Consider the following 26,263-nt stretch of genomic DNA (forward strand, 5'->3'; position numbering starts at 1 on the left):
ACAGGGGTTACTTTGCCGTCCACCTTAGTTTGCGTTTATTCCATTTCAATTGATAGATAGCAGTCTAGTTTGGGTGTCATGGATACTAATATAAGTCTTTTTCATGCATTTGAAAAATGCACAATGGCCTTCTGTGGGCCAGTTACACAGGAGCATTGGAATCATTTATTAAGGCCCATAGATGATATGCGTCGTGTAGCACTCAGTTGTGTCTTAGGAGAAGGGGTTTTTAGTTACGAATACTCATGGAGGACTAATAGAGACATCGTTGGGCTCTGGGTAGGATGTTTGGCTAGAGTCGGGGTAGAAAAATGGGATATCATCAGGATTACCCATAATATTTTCGAACCCTGTTGGTTAGTTGGGTTGGAAATTGCTGTTACAAATATTGATGTCCGGCTTCATATCCCTCTTCCTGAAGCTTACATGGAATTGGATGTGAACAGTCCTAAAATTGGAAGGAGCCCTAAACGCCCTTGCTTGGTAGTCAAAGACAATGTCCAATTTTTTAGAGAATGACCGCAAATGGAGGCAAGTATCAACTTTATGTTAAGATGGAGGGGAATTGTTGAAGATCATGAAAGAAATTGGTTAACGAATTACCTATGGATGTATGATGCCTATATCCATCCAGATGTTGACTCTAATAATCTAGAAACTGTGGAATTCTGCTTGCCAAACTATGATAAGACTAGTAGAGGAAGATCAACATTCGAGTTTTCGCCAAGATCCAAAGCCACCAACCTGCATGAAGCTATAGAAATCATTATGGTTTTTATGATAGAATAATATTAAGATGATATTGCGTCTTTTGTATAATACTCTGACCCAAATTTTGGAGTCAAGCGATATTTAGTTATGGGTGTTCAGTAGATAGTAGATCTAGCGGTTATTTGGTCTAAATTGGTCGCAGGGCATATTTTCAAAAAATTTCCATATCAAACTTTTTGGGTACATTTATGTTACTGTATATATTAATCTATAGTAATGAAATGACTTTTAGATATAATTCTGCTTCGATATCTAGATTGATTTGATCGTGATATTTTGTTATCCTTTTGGATCCGCTAATTGAGCTTTCAATCTAATATTGTTTAAATTCAGTCTTCTATTTCGTGGTCTCTCATACATGCATAAATTTTGAGGCATAAATTTCAAAGATTAGGTGTCCTTGAACAATCTCTAGGTCATCATAGCTTGCCCCTCTGGATTCGGTTGGAACTATCTGACCTAGCATTAACAAATTATCATTGGTTAAAACCTCCATAAACTTAACTCACGTTTAGTTTAGATAATTTATTAAAATCTAAACTTTAATCATTAATCATTACAATTCTATATTAATTAACTGAAGTTAGAAGTAAAAAATTTTAAAAACATAATAGGAAATATTATCTAAATTTAATTAGTTTCCTGATAAGACTTAATTTTCAAGTAATATTTATAATGGGGCCTCCTAGTTGCAAAATGTGATAATAATTATGTTGGTTTTATTAACTCTTAACGTTTGATGATTATGGTGACTGAAGACAAATATTGTTAACATCTTCACCAATTTGGAGCTTCGACGGAAAGGCAGATTTAATATATGGATATTATAATGAAGCTTATACTGGGGTATGCCCCTTTTACTAATGTATAATATAGGACTGAAGTCCCGGGCAAGACTAGAGGTTTTCTTTACCCGTTCTTTCCTACCAGTGCCTGTCAGAACGGGGAATCTATTTGTAAATTATAATTTTAAATTAATAAAGATAATTATGGCTACGGTCGTTTATCGATCAAAAAATAAATAAAAAAATAAAAAATAAAAAATAATAATAATAATAATAACATAATATATTATTATATATTAATAGATTATATATTATATCTTTACGTTATGTTATTATATATATATATATATATATATATATATATATATATAATATAGATTATATATTATTTTATATATAATAGTTATGTTATTATATTATATATTTATAGATTATATATTATATCTTTACATATTTCATAACTCATATTAGTTATATCACTTACAAATTTATTTTTCCCTCTAATTTTTGTGCCTTTTCCCTCCAATTTTTATGCCGCCGGTATCAGATATCGGATCTTATATCGGATATCCAATCTCAAATCAAATATCTGATAAGGCTTGGGCCTTACTTTCCAGGTTTGGTACCTGGATAGGTGAAAAAAAGTCAGAGCAGATTTTGAAGCGCTTTTAGACGTGTTCAAACTCTATTTTTTTCACATCGCCATTTTTTGGCACACCATGATCCTGCACGTACCCTCGGTTTAGACAACTTAGTAGCTTATACACACCATGTAGTCAGTACATTTTGTTGAACTATTAACTTTTATCTCTTCCTTATCTTTTGTCATAATTTGAGTTTTATCTCTACTTTCACTTCATTTGTTTAATGTGAAATATGTAATATGGATTTTTCCTATATATAAAAAAGTTCAAATTTTGTGATACGATGTAGAAATAGATTAAATAGCTTATATTTGAATATTTTGAAAATTTCATTTCATGACTCGTAAATTCTATATTTTATATATTCAATAGAATCAATATATTTGACTTTTATAATGTAATTTGTAAACTCAAAATTCATCATTAATAAAAAATGTAAGAATAATAATCATTTTACTAGCCTACTAATAAATATAATTCAAAATCGTAATGAAGGAAAACAAGTATATATAGAAGAAATTATACTTAGAAACTTCCAATTTTATAAAAACACAAGATCCTATTGATCATCAACTTATTCAAATTAATGCAATATTATTTTCTAACAAACACATTCTTTAATGGTTTGAATTTACTAAGACATGTAGATAATGTTTTAAATGAAATTATTCTTGCATACTCATGTTTATAGTGATTGTGTCTTCATTGTGCATGAAACTTGTATCAATAATTTTTTTCTATTTGTGATTTGTATACCTCAATTTTTTTGGGGGCTTGAAGTATTATTTTCAAGCATCACACCTCAGAACTTCTTGTGCATATACACATTTTCATTATATATTATTTCTTTGAGGTGAGTGGTGCCTTTCCTAGGAATGCACATGCTTCTTATTTTTAACATATCATTCTTTTCCCTTCATATTCGGTAAGCCCCCATTCTATACACTTACCAAATTATCTAGTAACTATCATTTGCAGTTGGGAATTCAGTTATCCTCTTCTTCTTTTATGCTAGACATATTTATTTAGGATTGTATAGTTGATTTTTGGTAAAGAGTTAATCGATTCTAAAGAATTTTTGACAAAAAATGGTCAAATTTTCTACCCAAATTGGTCGAATGATCCACAGATGGCCTTGTCATTATTTTTCCTATCAAAATTTTGATGAATACTTGTTCAAGTCAAACTTTCCACACTATTACTGATCAAAATTGGCACCAACATTTGGCCATTATGGTCATCAAAAATTCGACCATTGTTGGTTGAAATAGATTTCTCATTCGACCACGATGCCAAACCAACGACGGTATACTGGTTGGTTGTTTCATGTCAAGATTTCGACTAGCCTTGGTTAAGGTTGAGAAATAGGCACCATCATTTTTCTATATGTGGTTGTCAAACCTTCCACCAATGTTAGTCAAAAAGGGTGGCCCATTTGACCAAGATGCCAAACCCATGACGATGACCTTGTTGGAGCATTGGCCAAAAATTTGAGTACTTCTGGTCAATAGTTTGACTAAACTTTGTTATTTTTTGACCAAGATTCGTCAAAATTTCAATGAATATAGAAGGTTCAAAAAATACACCTAAAGATAAATATCCAGACTAATCACCAATGACATCCTTCTCGATGATTAGTTTGGATATTTATCTTCAGGTGTTACTTTGCATTCTTAATACTCAATCCATGAGAAGCCAGTCCATGTGTGGCTATGGAACAACCTAGTGCTAGAAAGACAATTGAATGCCTCAAGAAGGCATAGCTTCAATTCAATTCTTCCCAAGTGTTGAGGAATACTAAAGAATTCACAACCAACATGGATGATAATAACCAATTTTTCTTAGAAGACAAAGTGAATACAATTTATTTCATCAGCCTCATCTTCATTTCATCTCTATAACTAAAAAAATAAAATTTAGCTTTTACCTATTTGTAAGTGGAAATTTTACATTATGCACATTGATTCCTATCAACAAATACACATTATATAAATTACCTTGGTCATTGTCCTTTTGATGAAATGAAGGCTATGCAAAGAGCGAGGGATTTAAGATTGTGATGAGAATTTTCCATGAATGACAATATAGTAATAATTTCATTTTATTTTCCTCTTGTTGTCTAATATGGCCAACAAGGTGCACCTAGACTTATAGCTATAAGAAAAACTTAAATTCTACATTGATAATTTCTTTGTGAATATTGATTTTCATATATATTATGACAACTGAATGCTTTGTACATCTATTTTCACTATTTTACTTTATAATATATATACCTTGCTACCAAACACTTTACCAATTCACTTTTCTTGGAGTCTAGACATTTGGATGGAGTTTGTAAGTGCTTAAGGAATCCTGAGCCAACATTGGATTCTACCATTCAATCTTCTAATTATTACAATAAAATTGTCTTTTACACTTTTTGGCTCACCATATCTGACTAATTAGCCTAGGGATGCATTGTAAAAATAACAATTGATCTTGGCAAGTCTAATTTTCTTGAAATTCTATGAGATATATAATTTTTTCATATATCTCTATAGCTACAAAAATGAAGCATCAAGTATTGGTGTATACTACGGCGATAGCAACATGGTCATCTTCAAAGTTGGGCAATAACATTATCACTAGTCATAATTGAGCTATTTTGTTTTGGCGATCAATGTTGAAGTGGATTATATCACTATATGATATGGTGATAAGGGTTTTTAGTGATCAAAGAAAGAAATTTTGTGTTGTGTCAATTAGTGACAAGATCAATTGATTGCAATGAATTACAATGATAAAGTAGTGTGATTTTCAAAAGTGGTCACTATTTCCTATAGAGATGGATTAGAGTTGATTGTAGATTGCATTTGGAGAATAATGGACATAGCGACGAGTGATGGAAATTTTTGTATCACTGTGCATTATAGCAATAAGATTAAAACTCGTAATGAAGACTAAAACTTGTGATCGATATACTCTATAGAGAAAACACCTATCAAAGGTCATAGAAAGGGGATTTCCTATATAGAGATGAGCGATAGGGTTATCGTTATTGCTATAGCGATAAGTTTGAAAAGTAAAATAGATCTCTATTTAGGGGATGAGACATAGCGATCAAAGATGTGTAAGTATTTTTTGCTAGAAGTTGAAGTGATCAAATATTTGAAGATATTTTATGGATTGTGGAAGTAATGACCAGAAATGACCGCTAACAATTTGTGTTGTATTACAACAATCAAATATTTATGGCATCGATTCATGAGGGGAAAAAATATCAAGAACTTATTTAGGCATGCATTTATTTTTTGGAGGAACCAACACTAGATTCCTTGTGAGTGACTCATTATGTTTTGGAACCTTATTTTGATTAAGTCAGTAGATAATTTATCAATTAGCCAATTTAGTTTATTTTGTAAAAAAAAATTCATGTCTTTTCATATTGTAACCAATTCATTGTCTATAAATATAAAGACCAAATTTGGAGAAAGGGGCCCATATATTTTCACATAGACAATTTTCAATAGAAAGGTCAATCTTCTTGTCCATTTTCGATTGTGTTATTTGTATGCACTAGCAAAAAATTGAAAGGTGCTCCTACACCAAGAAGGAAACCCCTCTTAATAATGGATTAGGTTGATTTCAAAAATTCAAAATATTTTTGTAGTATAAGCAAGATAGTCCTTGAAGGCAATGATGTCGCTCATGTTATGCAACCAAGTCTAAATTGGCCAAAAAATGAGCAAGTGGATACTTTTTCCCAATTGAATTTAGTTGCATGGAAAAATAGGACAAGTGATATTGAATATATAAGAGTGGAAAAGGTTTTAGAGGAGGAAGAAGAAAGAGATCAATTTTATGATGAGAATTTACAAAGATTGATTGTTGTTACCAAGAATATTGCAGTTTGAGTTTTATGTTGATTATATCAAACATCTTATACTAGTGCTTTACATAAGTAGCTCAAAGCCATATTATTTTTAAACAAGCAGTGCAATTCTGATATTGCATCATTTTGTCTCCTAAAGTGGACTGGTGACTCTGATTTATAAGAAGAGCATTGTATTAATAAAGTACATGATACATTTATCTGTGAGAAGAGAAAGGTGATAAGAAAAGTTCAAATATTATGAGAAGCATCTTTGGGTGCTTGACAATAGTCATTGATATGGATGGTAAAAGGTCATTGAAAAGAGAAGTTCGATATCCAATCTAGCAATTCAAGACCAAACCCTTTTTTTAGTGATTCTAAGTCAAGCAATGAAGAATCCCTTTCTCCTTATTTGAATTAGGAACCTAGGACTATTCCAAGAGTAGGTCAGGCTGAGAAAATATTTCCATTTCAAGGAAACCCACAAATGAATACACAGTCCTTTGATAGGATAGCAAAAGAAAAGATAATTTCTCAAGAGAGGAAAACTCTTAAAGAGAATATAGCTATGTTGGAAGACAACATATAATAAAACTAATAATCTTGTCAATTTACTACTAGAATGCCTAGTGAAATTCCATTTGCAACATATCGTTAAAAATCATCAAATTTGTACTTTCACTTCCCTAATTCTATTTTCCTTGATGACCTTCATGAGCATCAATTACATCATTACTAAATAAAAGATAGTATCAAGTTATAAAATTCAAATAAAAATCATCTGATGGAATGGCATTACCTCAACGATTTAGTCTATTGTATTCCAACTTCCATAGATGAGGTGTCATTCTTCATGGCCTTGATGTTGTCTCATTTCCCATTAGAAACATGTTTTTTTATTAATTTGATATTTATGATTATTGTGGAGAAAGTACCTAAACTCATCGAATACCTACTTGCATAAATTTTTTGAATAATGAGATTTCATCTTCAAACCACAAACTAGACATGAGAATTTTCCCTTTGTCTGAAGACCTAAAAAATCATGTACAATTATCATGTGCAACTTAAACATACAACAATAATTTGTAAGCACTATAAAATACCAAAAATATGTGACCTTAACAATAAAATATACCGCAAAAATGAGTTAGCCCAGGGGCATCATGTATTGTCCATACAAGCATTGCATGGAATTGAAATTTTCTTTGTCCTATTGGTCTAGAGATCTCATACATAGTAACCTCATTCCATAACTTCAACAACTTGTCAATAAGGGGTTCAATATACATGTTCATATATTTAACTTGGTACTTACCTATTTGAATGAACAAAAATATTACATAATTATTATGAACATTTTGATGCAGTGTTCATAAATTAATTTAGATAACCATTAAGTAAAAAATAGCTGGTACAATCATTTACAACATTACATGCTCTCTCTTTATAGACATCCAAGGAGGAATGCTACTGTTAATAACAAAAATAGGCCACACTGAGTAAACATACCTCATATCTCCAAATGGATTGACACCATCTACTACCAATGAAAGATTCAAATTATGAGGTTCTTCTTTAAATATTGGTCACCTATCTTCTATGTCCTTAAATGCATAATCATCCAAAGGAATTCACATAATATCATCTTGACTTCTATTGCATGCATGGTAACCCATAAATTGTGACAAGCTAGTGCACTTGAATAATCATTCAAGATGTGGAATAATGAGAATATACTGAAGAACCTTGTGAGGCACCTTTTTTGTTATTTGATCTAACTAATATCTACTAATATGACAATCAATGCATTATATTGCAAATTTATTTTGTTTATGATATAGAATGTGATCATTGGGACATGCATGTATTGCCTGATACTTCATTCCAATTTGATTCATAATAGTAGATAATTCTTGGTACAAATGAGGCAGAATGTTTGATGGTGGTAACAAAAACTCATCTATCAACCTACAACAAAAAATATGATTTGTTAATATAATGAATAGTAATGGTATGCTAACATTGAAGATGATAAAAATGGCATACCTTAGCATATGTGACATTGTTAAATTGGATAAACCATTCATAACCTTCAAGTTCACCAATAATACTATAGTGGAGAGAAGATTTGTTTGGGAGCCTTGGTATAGGGGCTCAAATGCCTTCTCAAGTATTGGTATATCAAGACCATCTTCATCATCATTATTAGATGTGCTAGTACCATCATCATGATTATCTTAATCAGCTGCACCAATACCATCTTCTTCAATCATGTCCTCTAGCACATTATTAGCTACACCAATACCATCATCTTTAATTGTGTTCTCTTTCATAGGATCATCTTCTTCTATGGGAGCATTATCCTTGGCTTGGATATTCACACCTCCATGTTCCTCTAGTTGGGAGTCCACATTGACCAATCAACGAAAATTGTGTCCCACTTCAATGTGACCATATTGCCTACAATGACTCTAGGTTATTGTGATTAGAACTCTTTGATTCTTTAATCCCTTACACTTTTTGAAACTGAGACCATACTCTAGAAATTGTCTCATTATTTTGTTTTGGATTCATATTGGTAGGGATGGTCTTTCTTCATAGGAAAATATTTGAGTTATACATATACAAAATGTAAACATACAAGCATTAGTAGTATCTTGTATATAATAAAAAATAATAAAATATTACAAGATTATAGAAGATATACAAATACACACAGAAATCATGCTCACAAGATTAGGCCAACCAACTTGCACATTCCTTCCCAAATCATCTTCATTTCCCCTCTATTTCTAAAAAATGCCTTTTTCACAAATTTCAAAACTTATACATTTGTACATCTACTTTTAGCAAACTCCTTATAGTGATATGCTCTAGTGTTTATGTGGTCTTTTGAGCTCTAGTCCTCTTTCAAACCCCATTGATCAACCATGTGACTGCATGTATCCCTTAGAATAACTACTCTAGGTATTTCTACACGTAAAATCATTATTATTAAAATTATGATGCCAGTGTTGTCATCCATGGATAGTTTTTATTTTCTAAGCAGATGGAATCCCCTAGACTCATTACTCCCACACATTAACCTAGGGATTTCTCTAGTAATGATTCCTTGGAACAGTTTGCTAACATTGTCCTTTACTCTTAACACCTACCATCTCGCCCCACACCTAGCTACTATGCTTTCACTCTAAAGGTGTAAAAGACCATACAAGGCCATAGACGGATTACAATTTAATGTTAAAATGTTCATTGTAAGCCTTTGGACCTATTTGAGGTTCCAAGTAGGCATGTGGTAGCATAAAACGTCAAAAATGGAAAAAGTTGTAAAATATTGCAAAGTTGTCAAAAATGTTGCTGACAAGATTTTCTTACAAAATGACAAAATGAGGAGGGTAATCAAGCTTGTACACTTGGATAGGAGTCTTTAGGAAGTTAAAAATTAATTTTCTATGGCATATATTATGTAATCCATTGTAATGAAGAGGGGTAGAAGGATATGGTGTGGTTTTTGAATAAGTTAATTAGTTTTTAGTTATGGTGAAATCAGACTGGGTACTTGTATTTGACTACAATTTTGGTAATTTCTCCCTTACGTCATGGATTTGATGGTTCTTAAGCTTCTTATATAGTTGAATTAAGTCTACAATCTAATGTTAATTTTAAAGGTGTACCTAGCATCAATGGTTTATTGTAAAGATCTCATTGCTCACTGGTTAGACAACAAATTGTGTATATTTTTAAAGTGAAGTACACCAGTGACTGCATGATCTCACTATATTGAGTTAGGGAATTTTTAAAGGTATTACTTGTTGTTTGAGATTTCCCTCTCAAAGATTCACACCATAACCCTGATCTTGATAAAGGATTTAGCCAAGAACCTATAAGATATTTTTTGTTGCATGAAATGGGATAATTTGTAAAGTTGGTTGATTGCAAAGTTACTTTCACCATTGCATATCCAACCTTGAGCTTAGATTTATGTGTTGATAGTAAAGGGTTGTTCAAATTGATTAATTTTTAGAGTAGTTCTTGTGGTCATGCATTTTGTAGAAGCTCTTGAGAATTCAATAATGGCGGATCCAAGTGTTAGCACTAGATCCAAGGTTGTAAAATTTTCTAAAGAATTTGTGTAGCTTCTATCAAATAACTCTAACAGTATCTCTAGAAATGATCAAACGTGGAAGTTCACATGCTACTAGTCTAGATATTTTTTTAGTGGTACTTCATTGTTCATGTGTTTCTTGGATAATGGAGTGAGGCAAGTACCAATGTGCAACCCTTGGCAAATAAACTTGGAGAAATTCATTATGCTTAATTTATTTGTGGATGTGGACCTAGTTAGGAACCTAACAAAGTATTACTACCCTCTAGCCAAAGTGATAAGGAAAAGGGACAAGTCCAACATAGTGAAGATTGTTAGATTGAGTTTCGTGGAAGCTTTTGGAATAAGTGGTGCACCCTATATTGATATCAAATTGGAGGAGGAAATAAGGAAATATAACCTCCACAAGACTATGCTAAAGATAAATTTTATACCTGGGTCCATGCTTGGACTTGGTAGAAGGATAGCCCTAATTATAAATGATGTCAAACCGCCATTTGAGTTGGACACTTTCCACAATCACATGAGATACATTGTATATGGACTAGATTAAATCCTTGGAATGGATTGTAATAAGAGTGTGACAAGATTTTCTAATGTTGGAAATGAATATTCAACAACATTCCACTAAGGTAGACTTCATGCATTATTCTATCCTTATGCATCTATTTTTTATATAGTTCTAATATCATATATGATGATTTGATTTTAATGAAAGTAAATATGGGTATAGCTATGCTAGCTAAACAATGGACCAGTATTTGGGGGAATGGTACTCATGTGTCTTATTTCCTTAATTTTAATAATTGGATGGTTATTCCTATCATAATTGTATTAGGGTATCTCCCATTTCTATAGTAGTGTGAAATAGCTTACTGAAGTGCTATATGAAGGGGAAAAAATGGTACAAAATCAATTGTAAATATTTTAATTGCACACATCTTGTTTGCAAATTTTCTTTTATCAAAGTCTGGAAAAACTTTAACTATGCATTGGATGTGAGTCATCCACAAATGCCTAAAAAAAATTGAAGATGTAAAGACCTAAAAAATTGAAGATATATACCAATACTATGGTAGAGAGTATTCCTGCAAGGTTGAAGAGAATAATCAAACCATTGCATATAGAGAATAATCCATGAGTGTAGTGAGTATTTCAAATATATAAGAAGAATATTGAGGGAAGCTCAAGCACCTCCACCATACGATAACATCATTGATTTGACTAATCGGGAACTATACAAAATGAGGCTCCACAACTCTCTAGCCAATATTCATCTCCAATGATATGTATTTGGGTTAACAAATGGCACTCCACACAGCTCTCCAACCACTATTCTGACTCATGCCTGCATTTTTTGGGTTAACAAATGTTCATGTCTAATATAGTTGACCTAAACTCATGAAATCACCAGGTCAATCCAATTTGTTTACATACCTGTACTGTTGTGCTTAACCCTTTCTCCCACCTACATGTAGCCACTACAATCAAATCAAATGAGAATCATTTTTTTAAAAAAATATCCTGTGTTGGTTAAAATTTTGACATTAAACTTTATAAAGGTCAAAATTTTGACATTAAACTTTACAAAGGTCAAAATTTTGGGACACATACAAAAAAAAATCATAAGCCAAAATCACGTTTGGTCAAAAATCAATGGAAAATGTACTATTGATCTTGTGGCTTAGCCTTCCAAATCTCTGACACCCTACCTAGTTTATTTAAATACCTCTCTTATTTTGGTGTCTTCCATTTTCAAGAGGGTGGGTGGATGAATCTGATTATTCCAATTTGTGAGTCATGTTAGGTCATTTAACTCTTAAGAATAAAGACGAACCACATGCCTTTTTATTATATATGTTCTTACCCTCATATCATGAGTTGTAATGAAGATTTTTTCTTTCCTTAATCATTTTATGAGGGATCTACTTAGTTGTCATAATTAGGTGATGTCATAATTGTCCAAGTCTAGAATTTGAACAATTCTAGAAATTCAAATCCCAAATATAATTGGACCATTTTTTAATTTTTAATTTTTTTAACATGAATGAAATGTGATTTAAGTATATATTTTTAATGTGATTTAAATCTAATTTTGTAATGTGATTTTTTAAATTTATTTTTCAAAAGATGATTGTCAACATCATTTTAAATATTATTTTTATTACATGATTTTAGATGTGATTGATTTATTGTGATTATTACGGCACTAGATAGACAAAAAGAAAACTTTAAAATAATACCATATTAATTTGCAATTAGTCATGACACAACCATAAATTATTCAAATGTATCTATACAAATTTATTTAAAAAATTAATTATAAGGTTAACTTATAAAAGATCAACCAAAATTATAAGGTTAATTCATAAAAGACCAACCAAATTTACTAGGAAAGTTCTCTATGTTTTAAGCATGCTTAGGAATATGGTCCCAACATAGAAGTCTCAATACATAGAAGACAATATAAATAGATAATTTTAGCTTTGGCCATTGAAACAGCTAGCCACCTTTCATGCCTTACACAATTTGTAATAATTTCCTTCATCATGTACAAATGTAGACTACGCATCACCAACCACCTAAAATATTGGCAACTATTTTTCCCCTACAATATTGAATATAGATTAGTTCAGACTTAAGAGAGTACATCTCATTAATTTGAAACATATAATATATAACCATTGACAACGATTTCCTATCTAAGCAAGGACATGACCCAACACCACATTGATAATCTCTCTAAGTCATCAATCCTACATGAACAAATATTGCATCCTAAAAACTACATTTGTAATAAATCATATCAAATAAAAACAAAAAAGAAACAAAATATTATTTATTTATTTTTTTGTGCCTTGTGAGAAAAATGCTTTAAACATATAGACAACCTTGGAATTGTTTTCGTTTACAAATTTGTCAAGCTATCAAAAATAATCCATTTCTCCATTCAAAGTTTATAGTAATGTGGAAATCAGTCCATATATCCATTTAAATTTCATGGTAACATGGATAAACAAAACAGGAAAAATGAACCCATATACTGTACTACCTTTTCTCTTTGCATACATTGACATAAAAATTAATATTTGTTCCACAAGAATGTTCATCTACACTATCAATACCTTCATGAAATAATTGTATTTGGTGTGCATTAGAGAAATTGTGCAACTTAATATACCATATCTAAAAGTACTTAGTTTGAGATCTACGGTCACTTGCTTGGGTCTAATCAAACTTTAAGCTTATGGCCATTATTTTACCTAAGAATGATTGCCCATGGAATGACCTATACAAATAAAATATAGTTAAAAATTTTAAATATGAACATCCACCTGTGATTCAAGTTGATTTGATTTACCGATTGATAAATGATATGTATAACTTCCCCAAAAAAAAAATATAGATAATATTGACCATCAAACATGGTACATTAACTCTACATCAATCTCACGCGAATTATATAAAACTCATAAATAATAAAGAATTTTAGGATATCTATACAAACAAAACATTACATTAGTCGGTCAACCAGTCATGAAGGTAACAATTATCTCTTCAAGATATAGATTCTTAATAGATGAATTTTATGTCTGTGTAGTTGATAGAGGACACCATTGATTTTATCCTCATTGTATAGAACAAATCAAGTAATGAACCATTGGATATTCTAAAACAAAAACTGATATTCAATTCCTTAGAAGACATGTTGGAATAAAATGAAACTACAAAAATTACAAGGCAATGGATCTCTGGTAGTCTTAGCATAGACTAAATGAATAAAAATAATCTGATTTATAATGTTGATGCAAAAAAAACTTACAAATAAATCCAAAAGTGTTATCCCTACTTCAAAACTTACCCCAACGTTTCAAATAGCCCAAAAGGAAGACAAAAATTTGTTCCCTTGCTTTTATCCACATATGCCCCCATGTGTTCTTAGAATCAACCCCTAGTTTGTTTTTACCAATTTCTTGAAACGTAACTAACCCAATGTTTGGCCATACCACATAAGCCTACCCCTTATTTGGTGGTTTCATCTTTAAACAAATTTGCTAACTAAACCCAAGTGGCAAAACTTTCCATTTAATTCTGGTTTTGGAGAAATGGTTATGACACACCCATCGAGAGTGTATATGTTGGTAATAATCATCATTTAACCCAGATTGAAGCACTACCAATAAGCTTTGAATGCCTAATCTTATTGAAAAATCCACAATTGGTCATGCTTCGCAACTTTGCATGACTAACTTCTCTCAGAGAATTGGAAGAATAATATGTTTAATGGAGATTGGAGAGGGGAGATGGGCAGTGATAGGAGTCTTCACATAATGCTAAACATGGCTCACTGCAATATGTTTTTTTTTCAAATAAAACAAAATTATTTGTGCAACAATAATATTTTTTTATTTTTTTTAGGCAAAGTGGGCCAGGCCACATATATATTAGCGACAGTTGAACTTAAGACCTCCTATATTGAGGTCACCCTAATTGTGCAACAACAATATTGCAATAAATAATAAGAATGTAACACTAAAATAGTTATTTTAAGAAAAGAAAATATTTGAAAGTCATGTCTTGTATAACAAAAATGAAAGTTATAGTTAAAATTTTGATTTGGAACTGTGTTGGATAAGTATTGAGACATTGTCCACTATATGATGCAAATCTTGGTTATTTTCATTTTTTGATTTGAGGTGGCAAAATCGAACATGTTAACATAATTAAAACATTAGTCTTCTAACATAGAGATGTACAAGATGTCAATGCAAATAAATAAATAAATAAGTAAACATAATATAATATTTAACTCCATCCTAAATAGATAAGGCACAGAAGGATTGAAATAAAGAAATCATTGTCTCTACTTGCAACCAATGATACATAAATGTTTCAAATACCCCATAAGGAAGACAAAAACTCCAAGAGTATGTAAAGTATCCCATAAAAAACCTCCTCATGACTCCTTGCAGCTCCCGCCCTTCAAGAAAATGCCATTCGATTTAGACTTATATAAAGCCACAATCAACAAGAAATTCCAGCATCCCTTGTGTTTGATTTGGGTATTCATTAGAGTATGTGTTGGGATTGTGCATATAGGATTTGAAAATGTGAAAGTGTCAAAACACACTATTTGGATAAATCACTTCATGCCCTTCTATCCACACGAAACATGCATTATTCATACAAATGTTTTCAAAGAATGTAATCTCATGGAATATCCTAGGTGCAAATTTTGGCACAAAATAGATTTGGTGAAAGGTCTTGGAATTCTATAAGCTATGGCTATAATTTTTTAAGGATAAAATTTAATTTATGGTGTAGGTATTTAATTTCTACTAAAGAATCTTTGCATGCCACAAACAAATGTGACCCAACTGAGCTACTTTGGGCATACTGAAGAAAATAATTCTATATGTATCCTTTGATGTTGTTTACTAACTGTAAGAGCTTACAGAAGAAGGAGTGTTGTAAGGGTTTACTGGAGGAGAAGGGTCAATTGCCAAATGCAATCCATCAAATTTGATCTTCAGCTCTAGCCTATGTAATTCCAACCTGTAGAAAGATTCCATTGAGTTTTGTTGATGCATCCAATGATTCAGATGTTAATGGCATGTGGAAGCACTAGAGATACCTCCAAGTTTTCTAGAAATTCTCTTTTATTTTTATTTTTTAAAGGTCTTCTATGAAAAGAAATACTAATGCACCCTAGGAGATTGAGAGGTTTTTAAATTGTTTTCGGCCATACAAGGAAAGATTGGGTTATTAAAAAATAAGGAATGAATGCCTTCTCTTTTTTATTATGATTTTTTTATTAATCTTGCATTTAATTGTCAAGTGAGGATTTGGACAAGATTTTCATGAAGTTTCTTTTGATCCTCACAAAATTCTTTTGGACAATGTCTCGTTATTTCTTTATCTTACTGTAAATTTAATAAGCCTTCATCTTAATGTATTTTTTCAAATCTCGTTTTTTACATTAGATAAGGCTATTAGAGTTCAATTTTATAATGTTATTATGAAAATAAATATTTTTTATATTTAAAATGTAACAATTATACTATAATTCTAGACAAGTCTAAGCTCGCTTCAATTATAATTAATATAACAAGTATATGCCAATACTTAGTACTTCTTAGAAACAAGAGTTTCTCATTTTTATAGATTCAATCAATGAAAATAATTAAAGAAAAAAGGAAAACTTAATAGTTAGTACATGTGTATTCATTTTATATCTTATATTATTATAATTGTAACTTAAGTGATAATCTAATTTTATATTATTATTATATAATCAACTTTTATCATGTTTATCTCAATCCTTTACCTAATTAGTTTTTCTAATATTTAAAATAAATAAAAATCTAAATAACTAAAAACTAATTTTTTTTTTTTAATTAATTTTAGACCATTTACTTCATCTTCTATTATGTCTAAAGAAAAATATTTTAATTTAATCTTATTCATTAATTTTTAAGATGTTTAAATATATTTTTTAAGTCGATATGCATATATGTGGGAGCTTTATTTGATTTTACATTTTTTTGGGAAAAATTGTGAGCCCACCGTTAAAATTTCTTTACGACTATTTAGAATTCTTTTTGTTTAACATAAATTATAGAAGTAAATTAAAATTATAGAAATAAATTAATTCTATCTTTCTATTTTCATTAGATTTATTGTTTATTCCTCCTTAGTTTTTTAACACATATTTTATAAGTTTTCTAATTTCATTCATGCACTTATTTTTTGTGATCATTGTAAGAGTTTTGTGTTTCTCAAAATTTATTTCTATATTTTTCATATGAATTGCAAAGTTTGTTATGTGTAGAGAGAGAGAAAAAAATATCAAGCTTTTTAATTGACAAAAAAGATTCATTTTTATATGTGTGGCAAAAGGTTGTATTATGAACAAGTATAGATCTGGTGGACCGTGGAACAATACTTAAATAGATAACTTTTTTTGAAATTTGGGATTTGGGAAATTTATTTGTAGGTTTATTAATTCAATCAAGTTAAAAGGAGAAAGGTATATTGCTACTACATTGGTAAGGTTATTGTTACTTGATTCATTGAACTATCTCTTGTGAATATTGCTCTTCATTCTTACTATTCAAAAGTTCTTAAAATATAGAAAATGATAATCTCTAGACATAAAAAAATTTTGAAAAGAAATATAACACAAATTTTGGTTTTAGATTTCACTAGATTTTGATATTGAATGAATGTCTCTTCTTGAATTTGTTCCTTATCAAATGCTTTGCATGTACATGCATAATTTATTTATTTCTAAATATATTTATATTTAATAGATTATATGCCATTAGATTGAAGAATATACATGTATATCAATACCCTATTTATTTGCTATACTTTATATTAGATAAAAAATATTAAAAGTAGATTTATGCTTGCACTTGGGTGATGCAAATAGTAATATTACATATCAAATTAGATATAAAGATAAAAATATAATTTGTATAGAAAAAATGTTTTTAGATCTATATATTGACAATTAGTACCACTCCACACAATAGAGAAGATCATTTTTATAAATCATTATGATCAATATAAAATTAAACAAAAGCTACAAACAAGAAACAAATTAAAGTATTAAGCAATAAGCTTTGAAAAAAATTGATTGTCAATATTTTAAGTTTCAACATAATTTAAAAGATCATTTTAAATTTAAATATATTATAAATGAGAATAATAAATATTAATTAATAATATGTGCAAAATTCTTAATGAATAAATTAGTAATTAGTAATGTATACAAAAATCTCAATAAAGGAAGAAGTTTCTAAATTAGTAATATAAAATACATAACAATAAGTTTTTAAAATTCATTATATTCTTATTTCAACAAAGATTCTAAATTATAATAAATATGCAATCATCAAAATAGAATCATGTCTAAATAGAAATAAACAAATAATAGAAACATATATAAAACAAAGTAATACATATTTATCATGAACATATATTATACATATTATAAAAACATGTTTTTGTATATTATTAAATAAAATACTAAGTTGTCTATACTGTCCTATATGGTTAAAAAGTGCAAAAACGGCCAATACGACCATCAAATTCTAGACCTTAATATGATATATGATGAATTAAAATGTATTTATGTTTTTCTCAAATAATTTATCTTAGCATATCTTAAATTTTTGATATGATATAAAGATTGTTTCTATTTCCATTTAACTTTTAAAAAAATAAAATTTAACAAAATTTCTATTTTAAAATTTTAATTTGACAAAACTATCTTTCCAAAAAAAAATGATAATAATTATATTAATATTAAAATTAATATTATATTATTAAAATTCAGTAGCATTATTTTATATTATAATATTTTGCTAGAAAAGTCGTCACGCAAGGATTGATGATGTAGTTAGCTATATGAAGAACATTATGCATTCAGGAGAGAATGAGGAATAAGCATGTTTTAACATGCACATTTCACCTTAAGTTATCTAAAATAAAGAGAGCATTTTGTGCATGCGTATAGCTTTCTTGATTTTTTCAATTAATTTTTGTCTTAATTTGTTGTCCATGGAGGCTATGGACTTATTGATAGGATATGCAATTCATATTATTGATCTACTATAATATTTATTTTGAAACAGAGTTCTATCGTTAAATTTTTAACATTGTTGTTTGATGGAGAATATTTGATCACAAAGATTTTCTCTATTGTTGGTGCTTTGTTTCTATAACAGGCATTGTAGGGAAGCTGTCAGAAGTCTCAATAGTGCCAATGAAACAACAAACATGCAAACTACATCTAGTTGCATTAAATCTTTGGCCGGTTTCTTCACCAATATCTATGTCGGCATCAAAATTGGAATTTAGAGGATTAAGGTGCGGTCCTATGGAGGGGGGCTTCCTAAAAGAATTCAGCGATTACTCTAGAGATTTTTTAGGATTATTTAAAGTGGGAGGTCCCATGAATTTTGTAGTGGAGTTATTATTAAAAAGAGTGGTGGTCTCATGATTTTTTTTTAAAATTTTAACATATTTAAGTCACTAAATAAATAAATATGTTTAAAAAATTTATTGTTAAAAATTAGAAATTGGTATATGATTGACAAGTGGCATAAGAAAAGCCTAAGCTAGTGGGAAAATTTCTAACCCCCATCTTTTCCACCTGCTTAAATCTCCACCCTAAAAAGTAGAGGCTGCTACTTTTGAGGAGAAGATTCCAATTAATCTCGAAGGAAACTTATTTTATTTCATAAGACCACCCACTCCACAAAATTAAATCTTGCAGCCACCCTCATGGGACCGCACCCTTAGATTAAAAATCATTTTAAAGTTGTATCTTAAATTTATAGTTAATTAAAAATTCAATTTAGTGTTGCTTTAGCCAGTTTGATTAAACAAGACTGCCAATTATTTGCCATGGTCGCTATGGTTAACCATTGTGTGTAATTTCACACCTTCTGTTATTATCTTTCTGGCCCAAATTTTTCCAAACCTTATGATAGGTGGAAGGGAACTATCTCCACAACAAGGAGCATTTTGAGTATAAAAAATGTGATGAAATTCAATATCATTTAGAGCTTTCTTTTTTAATCTAAGATGTAAATATGTGAGTGCATGTGCAACTACACCATTGCATATCTATAATGATTTTCTGTTGTATTATACTTTACAATCATATTTTATAGAAACCTGATGCATGTTAATAGGGTTTAACCTTTATTTTCTATAGTTAGAAATGTTGTAATGAAGTAAGTATTAAATTTGTGATTTTCTTATGATGATGAAATTTGTGAAAAAAATTATGTTTTTTTTTAAGTAAAATAGGTCTTAACGGGTGTCTGAAACCCCATAGTAAACAAAATAAAATTGAATTATAGTTTAGAACATAAATTAGAACTGCAAAAAATAATAGACCAAGGAAGGCCACAAACCAGTCCTAAGACAAAAAAGTCTCTAAAGGAGCAAGCAAACCCGGCTTAATAACAAAAATCAGGGAAAAAGCATAAAAGCCAGGATAACAAATCAGGGCATCGCGTCTTTGATCAGCTCAGCAATCTTGAGCTCCAGCTTCTGCATGGTCTCTGCAACTTAGTCATCAACTTATTTTCTTCTAGGGTATCCTCCCTATCCCTCTTCCTCTTGTTCAAACTCTCTTTATAGGTCAGATTGTCATCCACAGGGTTGGCATCCACTTTAGGAGCCCTATTTCCTTGTTGACCATATCAACATTCTTGTATGTACCCACCTCCATCATCTCTTGCATTTTTTTAATGTTATCATGTAAACCTTTGATAATATTGCCATCCTGTCCAATCTCTTACCCATCTCAGTGACCCTTGTTTCTAGTATGTTGACTTTGTCTTACCCATCATCACCTTCCTTCCCTTCCAACCTCGTAACCCTATCCTTTAGCTCTTCAGTTTCATGAAATATCCACTTGATTGATCGAAAGTTGTCCAACATGTTGTCAATCAGTTCCTCCAAATGGATTTTACCATCATCACTGTCTAAGACCTTGGGTTGAATAGTCTCTCTAAAAATACCCATCTTCGCAATTCGAGACTTGAAGCTCCTCCAAACCATTTTCCTACCCTTGGAGCTAAAAGAAGTGAAAACTTTTATGTTATTAATTAGTTTTGCAACACACTTATTTCTCTTTATCTGAATTTTTAGAAAATTTAAATAGAATTATAAATTCATTCTTATTTAAACTATTTTACTTCTTAAAAAACTAAAACATCCTATCAGCTCACTGTTGTCCTACTAGTTTATGATTAAATGAAGCACATGTTATTGGAAGGGCCTATGACTTTGCTAATAAAAACTAGCACTTGCATCAAACAATGCAAGATTTGAGCCAATATTATTGATAAATTTTTATTTTTTTTAAGTAAGTAAATGAATATACACTATTTAAACATACATTTTTTATAATAGCTGAGAAATGAATATACATTATTTGAATTTTAGGCCCATTCCCGAGCATTCAATTTGATTCTTCATTATAGGTCCTCACCTTGTTCGGTATAGCATCTGGATCAGTCTCTCTGTCTTCCCTTTACTAGGATAGCGGCCAACCCAAGTGAATCTCCTCGAAGGCTATGTCTAGGTAGGAATGAAGCTCTAATCCACCCATCTAATAGTAAGGCGAGTCAAGTATACTTTATTTGATATAACTTGATGTTGAAAGTAAATTTTGCTTTCGAATTGCAAAAAAATAACTTGAAACACATCCAAAATGCACTTGACACTTGATTAAGTCAAGATTTTCTATTTAAGATTCTTAGCCTATGAATCAAGCCTGATTGTGTGTGATGTTTAAGCCAAGTTTGACTATTTAAGACTCTTAGCCTATGAATCAAGCCTTATTGTATGTGATGTTTAAGCCATCAACATGAGTTAAAATAAAACAAGTGCCACCTAGTGGTGTGTACAATGAGCAATATTTCCATCATGTATATATAAATTGTCATAAATTCTCAATTATCTTATAATAACTTCAACCAAATTATTATATAAATAAACAAACTACTAAATACTAATAATTTATCATTAGAAACATAGAGAAAATTGATTACAAAAGATAGTTCAATTTTTATAAAAAAATTATTATTATTTAATATCATTCAAGAATTAAAAATATAATAGATGTGTGGGCCTATTTGTTCGGCACTATCTATACAGGACCAAAATGCACTTTTATTAATTAATTTAAAAATTAGGTATAACAGTTTTACAAATTTTAATTTATAAAATAAAATAAAAATTGATTATGTGGGTGCATCTTGGCCCCTCTATAGGCAAAACTTATTTGTTCTTCATGAAAAACACTCATCACCGTAGTTTAATTGAAGGTTAAGTTGTAGGCCAATCAAAGTAATTAATCAATTATATCAAATTTTAAATTAAGAAATATTTATTAAAACTTTAGTAATAATCAAACCCAAAAAAATACAAACATCTAATTGATTAGACTAATTAACTAAATGCAATAGTACATTGCCTACTACAAGTACAATAAGACTTAAATATATAGTATTGAACATAACTTATTTATTAATAAATTTTATATAATATTAGACATAAGTTATTTACCAATGAATTGAACTTTATATAATATTAGTCATAACTTTATACATTAATATAATACAAGTTTCAATAGTTATACTATAAGAGTGGAAAGTGAGGTAGATATTCAAGATGATCTTGAGAAATTAGCTTATTCATCATAGGCTAAAAACTACACATTATCCCATAGAATTCCTTGGAAGGATACAAACTGCATGGTATATGTTGGTATTAGTTTGAAAATCGTAACAAACTAAAAGTCGTGACTTCAGAATTACCAATATATTTCTGCCTCTGCGCACTTTGAAAGTTGATATCGAGTCCAGAATGTTTGAAACAAAGCTCTTTTTAGTAGTCAAGAATGCATATTCAAGTTTCAAATAATAAGACAAAAATATTCTTCTTGTAACTAAGTTAGGGATCTCTTGCATCGTCAAATAAGCCAGTATGGTATCAAATGCTGGTAAGGAAATTAAAAATAATGTGTTACAAGGATCACAGCGCTTCCTTTCGTAGTCCCAGATATCAGTATCTACAGTTGTCATGAACTTGAAAGGAAATGCGAAATCAGAACTTTGTGAATGAAAAATAACATATTGTACAATTCATTATATCGCTATGATCAATTCATTATATCGCTATGATCAATTCATTATATACAGTAGAGAAAAGGCTCACTATACCACAGAAGATATGCCAAGGCCAAGAATTAGCAGAAACCCCGTAATTACCGAAACAATTGCAATCAAGTTATCTGAATTTTCCAGAGAGACTGTATAATTGTACTGACCAAAAAGATGAGTAGAGTCCGCAGAGGAAAAAAATGAAACCCTACCAAAGCAGAATACCTTAATTCATCTCCCTACGAGTCGAAGTTGTCTGGATATGAGATTGAAGCGGGTCGTGCTCATATCTTATGGCTTCTTCTTACGTTCTTCACGGCTGCACAGATGAACAAAGAAGTTGAAATGAAATCTCACAGACAACAAGCAGGAGGCGGCGTTTGCCCTGCTTTGTGGAAGCGTACTTTTCTGGTGTGTTTTGTTCTTCTGTTGTTGTTGTGCCTCTGCATTCAGCAAACATTAGTGGCTTTTCGTCTGCATCTGAACACAGGGTTTGTAATCTAGGGCAGTGAAAATGGCAGCCCTGGATTGTGGCTCATTCACGACGTGTTCGCCGGAGTGAAGCTCAACACGGAATCCGTCAGGTATGCCATGAGAGACGTCAGTGTTGGTGGATTTGATAACAATAAGGAATCCTCTGCAGGCAAAGAGGGTTTTTCAGGGGAAAATAAAGAGCAGGTTCAGGTGAAGGTCCGCTAGACCAGTCCCAGCTTAGATAGGCCTCCTGATTTCAATGTCACGGAGGAGGAGCGAATCACTTGGTTCAGAAATAATTTGTGCAGCTTCAAGATCTTGCATCCGGATAAACTCTACACAGTTTCCGGGCAAAGATAAGGGCTTACAAAATTAGGGCCTATGTGGTGTGAAAACCAAGGCACAAACAGGAAACTAATATTCAAAATTAGGGCCGTAGTTTTCAAAATTTATAAGCCGAGATTCTTCATGACCTGGATATCGCATCTGAAATCCTTCGGCCCAAGGGAGCTATTGTTGAAAATCAGAACCTTGAAATAGCTGGAAGGACTGTGTTATTTGATTTCAGCTAACTGGGGCTATTTATAGCCTTTACAAAACAAAAGGGAAATAACAAACCACGTTTTACAAGCCTATAACGTGGTAACTAGAATTCAAAACAAAACAAAACTCTGTTCTCCCTGAAGACTGGATCCTCCTACAGAATAGGACTTAAAGACTACTTTAAATCGACCTCCTGAAGACTAGGACTTCTTTATTGACACAAAGACTACTTCAAAAACAATTATATCTAACATTCCCTCCCTTAAGCTAATGCATCTACACTTAGCTTACTCCAGTCACTCCAAGCATTCCACGAAGCTTCTCAAACTGCTCCAGCTTTATTGGTTTCGTCATAATATCTGCAATCTGATCCTGAGAGTTGCAGTAGCTCAGCTCAATGACTCCATCATTCACCAAGTCTCTTAGGAAATGGAATTTCACATCAATATGCTTGCTTTTGCCATGAAACACTGGATTCTTAGAGAACTGTATAGTGGAGCTGTTATCACACATAATCACAGTGCCTGATTTCTCTTCAATTCCAAGCTTCTCCACCACCCTTCTGAGCCAAACGCACTAACAAGCAAATAATGTTGTTGCTATATACTCTGCTTCCGTAGTAGAGAGAGCAACCACTGATTGTTTCTTTGAGGACCAAGAAACAGCTCCAGACCCCAACATAAACACAAAACCAGAAGTACTTCTTCGATCATCTAAGTCGCTGGCATAATCACTGTCTGTAAAGACCATGAGTCTCAAGCTGCTTTATCCTTTCTTATAAAAGATCCCAAGATCAGTTGTACCTTTCAAGTATCTCAAAATTCTTTTTGCCGCAAGCCAATATGACATAGTGGGACTGGACATGAACCTGCTTATCAAACTAACACAATACATCAAGTCAGGTCTAGTTACAGTCAAATACATGAGGCTTCCAACCACCTGCTTGAATAGAGTTTCATCAATTCTAATGCCTCCCTCATGCCTTGTACCTGGTACTATTGGATTCTTTACTGCATTAGCATCCTCCATATTGAACCTTGCTAATACTTCTCGTGCATACCTTCTCTGACAGATAAAAATTCCATTTGTACACTGTTTAACTTCTACTCCGAGAAAATGTTTCATCCTCCCCAAGTCAGACATATCAAATTCCAGCATCATTGAATTTTTAAATTCATCAAACATGCTTCTATCATTCCCAGTAAAGATCAAGTCATCAACATAAAGACTTACCATCAATATTTTACCTTCTTTCAACTTTGTGAACAGCATGTGCTCACTAGGACACCTCTCAAAACCTTCTCACACGAAATACGTTTCAATTCTACTGTACCAAGCTCGCGGCGCCTGCTTAAGGCCATATAATGCCTTCCTTAGTCTATAGACTTTCTCTTCTTCTCCTTTCTTTGTAAATCCCTCGGGTTGCTACACAAACACTTTCTCCTTGAGCTCCCCATGAAGAAAAGCACTCTTCACATCGAGTTGAAAAACCTCCCAACTGAATTGAGTAGCCATTGCAAGTATCATACGAATGGTATCAAATCTTGTCACTGGAGCAAACACTTCAGTGTAATCTACTCCATGGCGTTGTGCATACCCTTTTGCCATCAGCCTTGCTTTGAACTTTTCCACATCCCCATCTTCGTTAAGCTTAGTTTTGAACACCCACTTAACTCCAATAGGTTTAACTCCTTTAGGAAACACAGTGAGTTCCCAAGTTTGGTTTCTCTCTATGGCTTCAATCTCTGCTGACATTGCTTCCCTCCATTTCTTGTTTTTTATTGCTTCTTCAAATGAAATTGGGTCATTCTCAGTCACCATCATTGCATTCAAGTTTTCATCTTTGAATAATCCCTCCCCTGTTTCATAATCCGCCATCCAACTTGGTGCTCTTCTTCCTCATACACCCCTCCCTTCATCCAATTCTCCATGTATATTAGAATTTGGCTCATTTGGAGGTGACTCTGTCGGACTGCTACTCAAACTGTTTGAACCTGTTCCACCATTTTCATCTTCATTCTGGTCATCCTCTCCATCACTATCATCTTCATTTTCCCATTCTAATGTGTCTTGATTGATTTCTTTCTCCGCTCTGCCCCAGTCCCAACTTTCTTCTTCTTCAAACACCACATCCTTGCTGACGAAGATCTTCTTTGAGACTGGATCATATAATCTCCACGCCTTGGACTCATCACTAACTCCTAGGAAGACACATTTTCTGCTCTTATCATCCAATTTACTCCTCCTTTGATCCGGTACATGAACATGTGCTATGCATCCGAAGATTCAAAAATACTCCACCACTGGTTTCTCTCCACTCCATGCCTCTTCTGGAGTCTTGTTTTCAATTGATGCTGTTGGGCATCGATTATGAATATGCACACACCATC

At 31.5% G+C, this 26,263-nt stretch overlaps 1 pseudogene; it reads left to right on the top strand.

Annotated features, from left to right (window-relative positions):
- Positions 1 to 23,555, top strand: part of LOC149568510 (uncharacterized) — a 78,531-nt pseudogene extending 54,976 nt beyond the window's left edge.
- The last annotated feature ends 2,708 nt before the right edge of the window (positions 23,556 to 26,263 follow it).

This window comes from Cupressus sempervirens, chromosome 3 (genome assembly GCF_028749045.1).
Source record: "Cupressus sempervirens isolate cs-2001-9-10 chromosome 3, ASM2874904v1, whole genome shotgun sequence".
NCBI lineage: Eukaryota > Viridiplantae > Streptophyta > Pinopsida > Cupressales > Cupressaceae > Cupressus > Cupressus sempervirens.